The sequence below is a fragment of the Oncorhynchus keta genome, chromosome 2, assembly GCF_023373465.1.
Source record: "Oncorhynchus keta strain PuntledgeMale-10-30-2019 chromosome 2, Oket_V2, whole genome shotgun sequence".
NCBI lineage: Eukaryota > Metazoa > Chordata > Actinopteri > Salmoniformes > Salmonidae > Oncorhynchus > Oncorhynchus keta.
Genome location: NC_068422.1, coordinates 13,527,139 through 13,547,265, shown reverse-complemented (window position 1 = coordinate 13,547,265; position 20,127 = coordinate 13,527,139). Strand labels below are relative to the sequence as shown.

The 20,127-nt window shown below is 31.1% G+C and overlaps 1 protein-coding gene across 2 annotated transcripts in view; it reads right to left on the bottom strand.

Annotated features, from left to right (window-relative positions):
* LOC118397001 (UBA-like domain-containing protein 1) overlaps positions 1-20,127 on the bottom strand; it is a 62,781-nt gene that overhangs the window by 31,651 nt on the left and 11,003 nt on the right. The gene's annotated exons all lie outside the window — the stretch shown is intronic.

The window sequence follows — 20,127 nt, the reverse complement described above, 5'->3', positions numbered from 1 at the left end:
ACTACAACAACATATCTACAATACAACACATTATTACACACTACTCTACCACAACATATCTACAATACAACACATTATTACACACTACCACAACATATCTACAATACAACACATTATTACACACTACTCTACCACAACATATCTACAATACAACACATTATTACACACTACCACAACATATCTACAATACAACACATTATTACACACTACTCTACCACAACATATCTACAATACAACACATTATTACACACTACAACAACATATCTACAATACAACACATTATTACACACTACCACAACATATCTACAATACAACACATTATTACACACTACCACAACATATCTACAATACAACACATTATTACACACTACCACAACATATCTACAATACAACACATTATTACACACTACTCTACCACAACATATCTACAATACAACACATTATTACACACTACCACAACATATCTACAATACAACACATTATTACACACTACCACAACATATCTACAATACAACACATTATTACACACTACCACAACATATCTACAATACAACACATTATTACACACGACTCTACCACAACATATCTACAATACAACACATTATTACACACTACCACAACATATCTACAATACAACACATTATTACACACTACTCTACCACAACATATCTACAATACAACACATTATTACACACTACCACAACATATCTACAATACAACACATTATTACACACTACTCTACCACAACATATCTACAATACAACACATTATTACACACTACTCTACCACAACATATCTACAATACAACACATTATTACACACTACTCTACCACAACATATCTACAATACAACACATTATTACACACGACTCTACCACAACATATCTAAAATACAACACATTATTACACACTACCACAACATATCTACAATACAACACATTATTACACACTACCACAACATATCTACAATACAACACATTATTACACACTACTCTACCACAACATATCTACAATACAACACATTATTACACACTACCACAACATATCTACAATACAACACATTATTAAACACTACTACCACAACATATCTACAATACAACACATTATTACACACTACCACAACATATCTACAATACAACACATTATTACACACTACCACAACATATCTACAATACAACACATTATTACACACTACCACAACATATCTACAATACAACACATTATTACACACTACCACAACATATCTACAATACAACACATTATTACACACTACCACAACATATCTACAATACAACACATTATTAAACACTACTCTACCACAACATATCTACAATACAACACATTATTACACACTACTCTACCACAACATATCTACAATACAACACATTATTACACACTACCACAACATATCTACAATACAACACATTATTACACACTACTCTACCACAACATATCTACAATACAACACATTATTACACACTACCACAACATATCTACAATACAACACATTATTACACACTACTCTACCACAACATATCTACAATACAACACATTATTACACACTACCACAACATATCTACAATACAACACATTATTACACACTACTACCACAACATATCTACAATACAACACATTATTACACACTACCACAACATATCTACAATACAACACATTATTACACACTACTCTACCACAACATATCTACAATACAACACATTATTACACACTACCACAACATATCTACAATACAACACATTATTACACACTACTCTACCACAACATATCTACAATACAACACATTATTACACACTACCACAACATATCTACAATACAACACATTATTACACACTACCTACAACATATCTACAATACAACACATTATTACACACTACCACAACATATCTACAATACAACACATTATTACACACTACCACAAACATATCTACAATACACACATTATTACACACTACCTACAACATATCTACAATACAACACATTATTACACACTACACTGCCACAACATATCTACAATACAACACATTATTACACTCTACTCTACCACAACATATCTACAATACAACACATTATTACACACTACTCTACCACAACATATCTACAATACAAGACATTATTACACTCTACTCTACCACTACATATCTACAATACAACACATTATTACACACTACCACAACATATCTACAATACAACACATTATTACTTACTACTCTACCACAACATATCTACAATACAACACATTATTACACACTACCACAACATATCTACAATATAACACATTATTACACACTACACTACCACAACATATCTACAATACAACACATTATTACACACTACCACAACATATCTACAATACAACACATTATTACACACTACCACAACATATCTACAATACAACACATTATTACACACTACTCTACCACAACATATCTACAATACAACACATTATTACACACTACCACAACATATCTACAATACAACACATTATTACACACTACTCTACCACAACATATCTACACACAACACATTATTACACACTACTCTACCACAACATATCTACAATACAACACATTATTACACACTACCACAACATATCTACAATACAAACACATTATTACACACTACCACAAACATATCTACAATACAACACATTATTACACACTACCACAACATATCTACAATACAACACATTATTACACACTACCACAACATATCTACAATACAACACATTATTACACACTACTCTACCACAACATATCTACAATACAACACATTATTAAACACTACCACAACATATCTACAATACAACACATTATTACACACTACCACAACATATCTACAATATAACACATTATTACACACTACCACAACATATCTACAATACAACACATTATTACACACTACTCTACCACAACATATCTAAAATACAACACATTATTACACACTACCACAACATATCTACAATATAACACATTATTACACACTACCACAACATATCTACAATACAACACATTATTACACACTACCACAACATATCTACAATACAACACATTATTACACACTACTCTACCACAACATATCTACAATACAACACATTATTACACACTACCACAACATATCTACAATACAATACACATTATTACACACTACTCTACCACAACATATCTACAATACAACACATTATTACACACTACTATCTACCACAACATATCTACAATACAACACATTATTACACACTACTCTACCACAACATATCTACAATACAACACATTATTACACACGACTCTACCACAACATATCTAAAATACAACACATTATTACACACTACCACAACATATCTACAATACAACACATTATTACACACTACCACAACATATCTACAATACAACACATTATTACACACTACTCTACCACAACATATCTACAATACAACACATTATTACACACTACCACAACATATCTACAATACAACACATTATTAAACACTACTCTACCACAACATATCTACAATACAACACATTATTACACACTACCACAACATATCTACAATACAACACATTATTACACACTACCACAACATATCTACAATACAACACATTATTACACACTACCACAACATATCTACAATACCACACATTATTACACACTACCACAACATATCTACAATACAACACATTATTACACACTACCACAACATATCTACAATACAACACATTATTAAACACTACTCTACCACAACATATCTACAATACAACACATTATTACACACGACTCTACCACAACATATCTACAATACAACACATTATTACACACGACTCTACCACAACATATCTACAATACAACACATTATTACACACTACTCTACCACAACATATCTACAATACAACACATTATTACACACTACCACAACATATCTACAATACAACACATTATTACACACTACTCTACCACAACATATCTACAATACAACACATTATTAAACACTACCACAACATATCTACAATACAACACATTATTACACACTAATCTACCACAACATATCTACAATACAACACATTATTACACACTACTCTACCACAACATATCTACAATACAACACATTATTACACACTACTCTACCACAACATATCTACTAAATACAACACATTATTACACACTACCACAACATATCTACAATACAACACATTATTAAACACTACCACAACACATCTACAATACAACACATTATTACACACTACTCTACCACAACATATCTACAATACAACACATTATTACACACTACTCCACCACAACATATCTACAATACAACACATTATTACACACTACTCTACCACAACATATCTACAATACAACACATTATTACAAACTACCACAACATATCTACAATACAACACATTATTACACACGACTCTACCACAACATATCTACAATACAACACATTATTACACACTACCACAACATATCTACAATACAACACATTATTACACACTACCACAACATATCTACAATACAACACATTATTACACACTACCACAACATATCTACAATACAACACATTATTACACACTACAACAACATATCTACAATACAACACATTATTAAACACTACTCTACCACAACATATCTACAATACATCACATTATTACACACTACTCTACCACAACATATCTACAATACAACACATTATTACACACTACTCTACCACAACATATCTACAATACAACACATTATTACACACTACCACAACATATCTACAATACAACACATTATTACACACTACTCTACCACAACATATCTACAATACAACACATTATTACACACTACCACAACATATCTACAATACAACACATTATTACACACTACTCTACCACAACATATCTACAATACAACACATTATTACACACTACTCTACCACAACATATCTACAATACAACACATTATTACACACTACACACAACATATCTACAATACAACACATTATTACACACTACTTACCACAACATATCTACAATACAACACATTATTACACACTACTCTACCACAACATATCTACAATACAACACATTATTACACTACTCTACCACAACATATCTACAATACAACACATTATTACACACTACCACAAACATATCTACAATACAACACATTATTACACACTACTCTACCACAACATATCTACAATACAACACATTATTACACACTACCACAACATATCTACAATACAACACATTATTACACACTACCACAACATATCTACAATACAACACATTATTAAACACTATCTACAATACAACACATTATTACACACTACTCTACCACAACATATCTACAATACAACACATTATTACACACGACTCTACCACAACATATCTACAATACAACACATTATTACACACTACTCTACCACAACATATCTACAATACAACACATTATTACACACTACCACAACATATCTACAATACAACACATTATTACACACTACTCTACCACAACATATCTACAATACAACACATTATTACACACTACTCTACCACAACATATCTACAATACAACACATTATTACACACTACCACAACATATCTACAATACAACACATTATTACACACTACCACAACATATCTACAATACAACACATTATTACACACTACCACAACATATCTACAATACAACACATTATTAAACACTACCACAACACATCTACAATACAACACATTATTACACACTACTCTACCACAACACATCTACAATACAACACATTATTAAACACTACCACAACATATCTACAATACAACACATTATTACACACTACTCTACCACAACATATCTACAATACAACACATTATTACACACTACCACAACATATCTACAATACAACACATTATTACACACTACCACAACATATCTACAATACAACACATTATTACACACTACTCTACCACAACATATCTACAATACAACACATTATTACACACTACTCTACCACAACATATCTACAATACAACACATTATTACAAACTACCACAACATATCTACAATACAACACATTATTACACACGACTCTACCACAACATATCTACAATACAACACATTATTACACACTACCACAACATATCTACAATACAACACATTATTACACACTACCACAACATATCTACAATACAACACATTATTACACACTACTCTACCACAACATATCTACAATACAACACATTATTACACACTACTCTACCACAACATATCTACAATACAACACATTATTACACACTACCACAACATATCTACAATACAACACATTATTAAACACTACCACAACATATCTACAATACAACACATTATTACACACGACTCTACCACAACATATCTACAATACAACACATTATTACACACTACCACAACATATCTACAATACAACACATTATTACATACTACTCTACCACAACATATCTACAATACAACACATTATTACACACTACTCTACCACAACATATCTACAATACAACACATTATTACACACTACTCTACCACAACATATCTACAATACAACACATTATTACACACTACCACAACATATATACAATACAACACATTATTAAACACTACCACAACATATCTACAATACAACACATTATTAAACACTACCACAACATATCTACAATACAACACATTATTACACACGACTCTACCACAACATATCTACAATACAACACATTATTACACACTACTCTACCACAACATATCTACAATACAACACATTATTACACACTACTCTACCACAACATATCTACAATACAACACATTATTACACACTACCACAACATATCTACAATACAACACATTATTACACACGACTCTACCACAACATATCTACAATACAACACATTATTACACACTACCACAACATATCTACAATACAACACATTATTACACACTACCACAACATATCTACAATACCACACATTATTACACACTACCACAACATATCTACAATACAACACATTATTACACACTACCACAACATATCTACAATACAACACATTATTACACACTACTCTACCACAACATATCTACAATACAACACATTATTAAACACACTACTCTACCACAACATATCTACAATACAACACATTATTACACACTACTACCACAACATATCTACAATACAACACATTATTAAACACTACCACAACATATCTACAATACAACACATTATTACACACTACTCTACCACAACATATCTACAATACAACACATTATTACACACTACTCTACCACAACATATCTACAATACAACACATTATTACACACACTACCACAACATATCTACAATACAACACATTATTACACACTACTCTACCACAACATATCTACAATACAACACATTATTACACACTACCACAACATATCTACAATACAACACATTATTACACACTACCACAACATATCTACAATACAACACATTATTACACACTACTCTACCACAACATATCTACAATACAACACATTATTACACACTACTCTACCACAACATATCTACAATACAACACATTATTACACACTACCACAACATATCTACAATACAACACATTATTACACACTACCACAACATATCTACAATACAACACATTATTACACACTACTCTACCACAACATATCTACAATACAACACATTATTACACACTACCACAACATATCTACAATACAACACATTATTACACACTACCACAACATATCTACAATACAACACATTATTAAACACTACCACAACACATCTACAATACAACACATTATTACACACTACCACAACATATCTACAATACAACACATTATTACACACTACTCTACCACAACATATCTACAATACAACACATTATTACACACTACTCTACCACAACATATCTACAATACAACACATTATTACACACTACCACAACATATCTACAATACAACACATTATTACACACGACTCTACCACAACATATCTACAATACAACACATTATTACACACTACCACAACATATCTACAATACAACACATTATTACACACTACCACAACATATCTACAATACAACACATTATTACACACTACTCTACCACAACATATCTACAATACAACACATTATTACACACTACTCTACCACAACATATCTACAATACAACACATTATTACACACTACCACAACATATCTACAATACAACACATTATTACACACTACCACAACATATCTACAATACAACACATTATTACACACTACCACAACATATCTACAATACAACACATTATTAAACACTACTCTACCACAACATATCTACAATACAACACATTATTACACACTACCACAACATATCTACAATACAACACATTATTAAACACTACCACAACATATCTACAATACAACACATTATTACACACTACTCTACCACAACATATCTACAATACAACACATTATTACACACTACCACAACATATCTACAATACAACACATTATTACACACTACCACAACATATCTACAATACAACACATTATTACACACTACTCTACCACAACATATCTACAATACAACACATTATTACACACTACTCTACCACAACATATCTACAATACAACACATTATTACAAACTACCACAACATATCTACAATACAACACATTATTACACACGACTCTACCACAACATATCTACAATACAACACATTATTACACACTACCACAACATATCTACAATACAACACATTATTACACACTACCACAACATATCTACAATACAACACATTATTACACACTACTCTACCACAACATATCTACAATACAACACATTATTACACACTACTCTACCACAACATATCTACAATACAACACATTATTACACACTACCACAACATATCTACAATACAACACATTATTAAACACTACCACAACATATCTACAATACAACACATTATTACACACGACTCTACCACAACATATCTACAATACAACACATTATTACACACTACCACAACATATCTACAATACAACACATTATTACATACTACTCTACCACAACATATCTACAATACAACACATTATTACACACTACTCTACCACAACATATCTACAATACAACACATTATTACACACTACTCTACCACAACATATCTACAATACAACACATTATTACACACTACCACAACATATATACAATACAACACATTATTAAACACTACCACAACATATCTACAATACAACACATTATTAAACACTACCACAACATATCTACAATACAACACATTATTACACACGACTCTACCACAACATATCTACAATACAACACATTATTACACACTACTCTACCACAACATATCTACAATACAACACATTATTACACACTACTCTACCACAACATATCTACAATACAACACATTATTACAAACTACCACAACATATCTACAATACAACACATTATTACACACGACTCTACCACAACATATCTACAATACAACACATTATTACACACTACCACAACATATCTACAATACAACACATTATTACACACTACCACAACATATCTACAATACAACACATTATTACACACTACCACAACATATCTACAATACAACACATTATTACACACTACAACAACATATCTACAATACAACACATTATTAAACACTACTCTACCACAACATATCTACAATACATCACATTATTACACACTACTCTACCACAACATATCTACAATACAACACATTATTACACACTACTCTACCACAACATATCTACAATACAACACATTATTACACACTACCACAACATATCTACAATACAACACATTATTACACACTACTCTACCACAACATATCTACAATACAACACATTATTACACACTACTCTACCACAACATATCTACAATACAACACATTATTACACACGACTCTACCACAACATATCTACAATACAACACATTATTACACACTACTCTACCACAACATATCTACAATACAACACATTATTACACACTACCACAACATATCTACAATACAACACATTATTACACACTACTCTACCACAACATATCTACAATACAACACATTATTACACACTACTCTACCACAACATATCTACAATACAACACATTATTACACACTACCACAACATATCTACAATACAACACATTATTACACACTACCACAACATATCTACAATACAACACATTATTACACACTACTCTACCACAACATATCTACAATACAACACATTATTACACACTACCACAACATATCTACAATACAACACATTATTACACACTACCACAACATATCTACAATACAACACATTATTAAACACTACCACAACACATCTACAATACAACACATTATTACACACTACCACAACATATCTACAATACAACACATTATTACACACTACTCTACCACAACATATCTACAATACAACACATTATTACACACTACTCTACCACAACATATCTACAATACAACACATTATTACACACTTATCTACACAACACATTATTACACACGACTCTACCACAACATATCTACAATACAACACATTATTACACACTACCACAACATATCTACAATACAACACATTATTACACACTACCACAACATATCTACAATACAACACATTATTACACACTACTCTACCACAACATATCTACAATACAACACATTATTACACACTACTCTACCACAACATATCTACAATACAACACATTATTACACACTACCACAACATATCTACAATACAACACATTATTACACACTACCACAACATATCTACAATACAACACATTATTACACACTACCACAACATATCTACAATACAACACATTATTACACACTACCACAACATATCTACAATACAACACATTATTACACACTACTCTACCACAACATATCTACAATACAACACATTATTACACACTACTCTACCACAACATATCTACAATACAACACATTATTACACACTACTCTACCACAACATATCTACAATACAACACATTATTACACACTACCACAACATATCTACAATACAACACATTATTAAACACTACCACAACATATCTACAATACAACACATTATTACACACGACTCTACCACAACATATCTACAATACAACACATTATTACACACTACCACAACATATCTACAATACAACACATTATTACACACTACTCTACCACAACATATCTACAATACAACACATTATTACACACTACCACAACATATCTACAATACAACACATTATTACACACTACCACAACATATCTACAATACAACACATTATTACACACTACTCTACCACAACATATCTACAATACAACACATTATTACACACTACCACAACATATCTACAATACAACACATTATTACACACGACTCTACCACAACATATCTACAATACAACACATTATTACACACTACCACAACATATCTACAATACAACACATTATTACACACTACTCTACCACAACATATCTACAATACAACACATTATTACACACTACTCTACCACAACATATCTACAATACAACACATTATTACACACGACTCTACCACAACATATCTACAATAAACACATTATTACACACTACTACCACAACATATCTACAATACAACACATTATTAAACACTACCACAACATATCTACAATACAACACATTATTACACACTACCACAACATATCTACAATACAACACATTATTACACACACTACCACAACATATCTACAATACAACACATTATTACACACTACCTACCACAACATATCTACAATACAACACATTATTACACACTACTCTACCACAACATATCTACAATACAACACATTATTACACACTACTCTACCACAACATATCTACAATACAACACATTATTACACACTACCACAACATATCTACAATACAACACATTATTACACACTACTCTACCACAACATATCTACAATACAACACATTATTACACACTACCACAACATATCTACAATACAACACATTATTACACACTACCACAACATATCTACAATACAACACATTATTACACACTACTCTACCACAACATATCTACAATACAACACATTATTACACACTACTCTACCACAACATATCTACAATACAACACATTATTACACACTACTCTACCACAACATATCTACAATACAACACATTATTACACACTACTCTACCACAACATATCTACAATACAACACATTATTACACACTACTCTACCACAACATATCTACAATACAACACATTATTACACACTACCACAACATATCTACAATACAACACATTATTACACACTACTCTACCACAACATATCTACAATACAACACATTATTACACACTACTCTACCACAACATATCTACAATACAACACATTATTACACACTACCACAACATATCTACAATACAACACATTATTACACACTACCACAACATATCTACAATACAACACATTATTACACACTACTCACAACATATCTACAATACAACACATTATTACACACTACCACAACATATCTAAATACAACACATTATTACACACTACCACAACATATCTACAATACAACACATTATTACACACTACTCTACCACAACATATCTACAATACAACACATTATTACACACTACCACAACATATCTACAATACAACACATTATTACACACTACCACAACATATCTACAATACAACACATTATTACACACTACCACAACATATCTACAATACAACACATTATTACACACTACTCTACCACAACATATCTACAATACAACACATTATTACACACTACCACAAACATATCTACAATACAACACATTATTACACACTACTGCAACATATCTACAATACAACACATTATTACACACTACCACAACATATCTACAATACAACACATTATTACACACTACTCTACCACAACATATCTACAATACAACACATTATTAAACACTACCACAACATATCTACAATACAACACATTATTACACACTACTCTACAAACATATCTACAATACAACACATTATTACACACTACCACAACATATCTACAATACAACACATTATTACACACTACTCTACCACAACATATCTACAATACAACACATTATTACACACTACCACAACATATCTACAATACAACACATTATTACACACTACCACAACATATCTACAATACAACACATTATTACACACTACTCTACCACAACATATCTACAATACAACACATTATTACACACTACCACAACATATCTACAATACAACACATTATTACACACTACTCTACCACAACATATCTACAATACAACACATTATTACACACTACCACAACATATCTACAATACAACACATTATTACACACTACTCTACCACAACATATCTACAATACAACACATTATTACACACTACCACAAACATATCTACAATACAACACATTATTACACACTACCACAACATATCTACAATACAACACATTATTACACACTACCACAACATATCTACAATACAACACATTATTACACACTACAACAACATATCTACAATACAACACATTATTACACACTACTCTACCACAACATATCTACAATACAACACATTATTACACACTACTCTACCACAACATATCTACAATACAACACATTATTACACACTACCACAACATATCTACAATACAACACATTATTACACACTACCACAACATATCTACAATACAACACATTATTACACACTACCACAACATATCTACAATACAACACATTATTACACACTACCACAACATATCTACAATACAACACATTATTACACACTACCACAACATATCTACAATACAACACATTATTACACACTACTCTCCCACAACATATCTACAATACAACACATTATTACACACTACCACAACATATCTACAATACAACACATTATTACACACTACCACAACATATCTACAATACAACACATTATTACACACTACCACAACATATCTACAATACAACACATTATTACACACTACCACAACATATCTACAATACAACACATTATTACACACTACCACAACATATCTACAATACAACACATTATTACACACTACTCTACCACAACATATCTACAATACAACACATTATTACACACTACCACAACATATCTACAATACAACACATTATTAAACACTACTCTACCACAACATATCTACAATACAACACATTATTAAACACTACTCTACCACAACATATCTACAATACAACACATTATTACACACTACTCTACCACAACATATCTACAATACAACACATTATTACACACTACCACAACATATCTACAATACAACACATTATTACACACTACCACAACATATCTACAATACAACACATTATTACACACTACCACAACATATCTACAATACAACACATTATTACACACTACAACAACATATCTACAATACAACACATTATTACACACTACTCTACCACAACATATCTACAATACAACACATTATTACACACTACCACAACATATCTACAATACAACACATTATTACACACTACTCTACCACAACATATCTACAATACAACACATTATTACACACTACTCTACCACAACATATCTACAATACAACACATTATTACACACTACCACAACATATCTACAATACAACACATTATTACACACTACTACCACAACATATCTACAATACAACACATTATTACACACTACCACAACATATCTACAATACAACACATTATTACACACTACCACAACATATCTACAATACAACACATTATTACACACTACCACAACATATCTACAATACAACACATTATTACACACTACCACAACATATCTACAATACAACACATTATTAAACACTACCACAACATATCTACAATACAACACATTATTACACACTACTCTACCACAACATATCTACAATACAACACATTATTACACACTACTCTACCACAACATATCTACAATACAACACATTATTACACACTACCACAACATATCTACAATACAACACATTATTACACACTACCACAACATATCTACAATACAACACATTATTACACACTACCACAACATATCTACAATACAACACATTATTACACACTACCACAACATATCTACAATACAACACATTATTACACACTACTCTACCACAACATATCTACAATACAACACATTATTACACACTACCACAACATATCTACAATACAACACATTATTACACACGACTCTACCACAACATATCTACAATACAACACATTATTACACACTACCACAACATATCTACAATACAACACATTATTACACACTACTCTACCACAACATATCTACAATACAACACATTATTACACACTACTCTACCACAACATATCTACAATACAACACATTATTACACACTACCACAACATATCTACAATACAACACATTATTACACACTACCACAACATATCTACAATACAACACATTATTACACACTACCACAACATATCTACAATACAACACATTATTACACACTACTCTACCACAACATATCTACAATACAACACATTATTACACACTACAACAACATATCTACAATACAACACATTATTACACACTACTCTACCACAACATATCTACAATACAACACATTATTACACACTACCACAACATATCTACAATACAACACATTATTACACACTACAACAACATATCTACAATACAACACATTATTACACACTACTCTACCACAACATATCTACAATACAACACATTATTACACACTACAACAACATATCTACAATACAACACATTATTACACACTACTCTACCACAACATATCTACAATACAACACATTATTACACACTACCACAACATATCTACAATACAACACATTATTACACACTACCACAACATATCTACAATACAACACATTATTACACACTACCACAACATATCTACAATACAACAATTATTACACACTATCTACAATACAACACATTATTACACACTACTCTACCACAACATATCTACAATACAACACATTATTACACACTACCACAACATATCTACAATACAACACATTATTACACACTACCACAACATATCTACAATACAACACATTATTACACACTACTCTACCAAACATATCTACAATACAACACATTATTACACACTACCACAACATATCTACAATACAACACATTATTACACACTACCACAACATATCTACAATACAACACATTATTACACACTACCACAACATATCTACAATACAACACATTATTACACACTACTCTACCACAACATATCTACAATACAACACATTATTACACACTACCACAACATATCTACAATACAACACATTATTACACACTACCACAACATATCTACAATACAACACAATATTACACACTACCACAACATATCTACAATACAACACAATATTACACACTACCACAACATATCTACAATACAACACATTATTACACACTACTCTACCACAACATATCTACAATACAACACATTATTGCACACTACCACAACATATCTACAATACAACACATTATTACACACTACTCTACCACAACATATCTACAATACAACACATTATTACACACTACCACAACATATCTACAATACAACACATTATTAAACACTACACCACAACATATCTACAATACAACACATTATTAAACACACTCTACCACAACATATCTACAATACAACACATTATTACACACTACTCTCCCACAACATATCTACAATACAACACATTATTACACACTACCACAACATATCTACAATACAACACATTATTACACACTACCACAACATATCTACAATACAACACAATATTACACACTACCACAACATATCTACAATACAACACATTATTACACACTACAACAACATATCTACAATACAACACATTATTACACACGACTCTACCACAACATATCTACAATACAACACATTATTAAACACTACAACAACATATCTACAATACAACACATTATTACACACTACTCTACCACAACATATCTACAATACAACACATTATTACACACTACTCTACCACAACATATCTACAATACAACACATTATTACACACTACCACAACATATCTACAATACAACACATTATTACACACTACTCTACCACAACATATCTACAATACAACACATTATTACACACTACCACAACATATCTACAATACAACACATTATTACACACTACCACAACATATCTACAATACAACACATTATTACACACGACTCTACCACAACATATCTACAATACAACACATTATTACACACTACCACAACATATCTACAATACAACACATTATTACACACTACCACAACATATCTACAATACAACACATTATTACACACTACTCTACCACAACATATCTACAATACAACACATTATTACACACTACTCTACCACAACATATCTACAATACAACACATTATTAAACACTACCACAACATATCTACAATACAACACATTATTACACACTACCACAACATATCTACAATACAACACATTATTACACACTACCACAACATATCTACAATACAACACATTATTACACACTACCACAACATATCTACAATACAACACATTATTACACACTACTCTACCACAACATATCTACAATACAACACATTATTACACACTACCACAACATATCTACAATACAACACATTATTACACACTACTCTACCACAACATATCTACAATACAACACATTATTACACACTACCACAACATATCTACAATACAACACATTATTACACACTACTCTACCACAACATATCTACAATACAACACATTATTACACACTACCACAACATATCTACAATACAACACATTATTACACACTACCACAACATATCTACAATACAACACATTATTACACACTACTCTACCACAACATATCTACAATACAACACATTATTACACACTACCACGACATATCTACAATACAACACATTATTACACACGACTCTACCACAACATATCTACAATACAACACATTATTACACACTACCACAACATATCTACAATACAACACATTATTACACACTACAACAACATATCTACAATACAACACATTATTACACACGACTCTACCACAACATATCTACAATACAACACATTATTAAACACTACCACAACATATCTACAATACAACACATTATTAAACACGACTCTACCACAACATATCTACAATACAACACATTATTACACACTACCACAACATATCTACAATACAACACATTATTACACACTACCACAACATATCTACAATACAACACATTATTACACACTACCACAACATATCTACAATACAACACATTATTACACACTACCACAACATATCTACAATACAACACATTATTACACACTACCACAACATATCTACAATACAACACATTATTACACACTACAACAACATATCTACAATACAACACATTATTACACACGACTCTACCACAACATATCTACAATACAACACATTATTAAACACTACAACAACATATCTACAATACAACACATTATTACACACTACTCTACCACAACATATCTACAATACAACACATTATTACACACTACTCTACCACAACATATCTACAATACAACACATTATTACACACTACCACAACATATCTACAATACAACACATTATTACACACTACTCTACCACAACATATCTACAATACAACACATTATTACACACTACCACAACATATCTACAATACAACACATTATTACACACTACCACGACATATCTACAATACAACACATTATTACACACGACTCTACCACAACATATCTACAATACAACACATTATTACACACTACCACAACATATCTACAATACAACACATTATTAAACACTACAACAACATATCTACAATACAACACATTATTACACACTACTCTACCACAACATATCTACAATACAACACATTATTACACACTACTCTACCACAACATATCTACAATACAACACATTATTAAACACTACCACAACATATCTACAATACAACACATTATTACACACTACCACAACATATCTACAATACAACACATTATTACACACTACCACAACATATCTACAATACAACACATTATTACACACTACCACGACATATCTACAATACAACACATTATTACACACTACTCTACCACAACATATCTACAATACAACACATTATTACACACTACCACAACATATCTACAATACAACACATTATTACACACTACCACAACATATCTACAATACAACACATTATTACACACTACCACAACATATCTACAATACAACACAATATTACACACTACCACAACATATCTACAATACAACACATTATTACACACTACCACAACATATACAATACAACACATTATTACACACTACCACAACATATCTACAATACAACACATTATTACACACTACCACAACATATCTACAATAAACACATTATTACACACTACCACAACATATCTACAATACAACACATTATTACACACTACTCTACCACAACATATCTACAATACAACACATTATTACACACTACCACGACATATCTACAATACATTATTACACACGACTCTACACAACATATCTACAATACAACACATTATTACACACTACCACAACATATCTACAATACAACACATTATTACACACTACAACAACATATCTACAATACAACACATTATTACACACGACTCTACCACAACATATCTACAATACAACACATTATTAAACACTACCACAACATATCTACAATACAACACATTATTAAACACACTCTACCACAACATATCTACAATACAACACATTATTACACACTACCACAACATATCTACAATACAACACATTATTACACACTACCACAACATATCTACAATACAACACAATATTACACACTACCACAACATATCTACAATACAACACATTATTACACACTACCACAACATATCTACAATACAACACATTATTACACACTACCACAACATATCTACAATACAACACATTATTACACACTACCACAACATATCTACAATACAACACATTATTACACACTACCACAACATATCTACAATA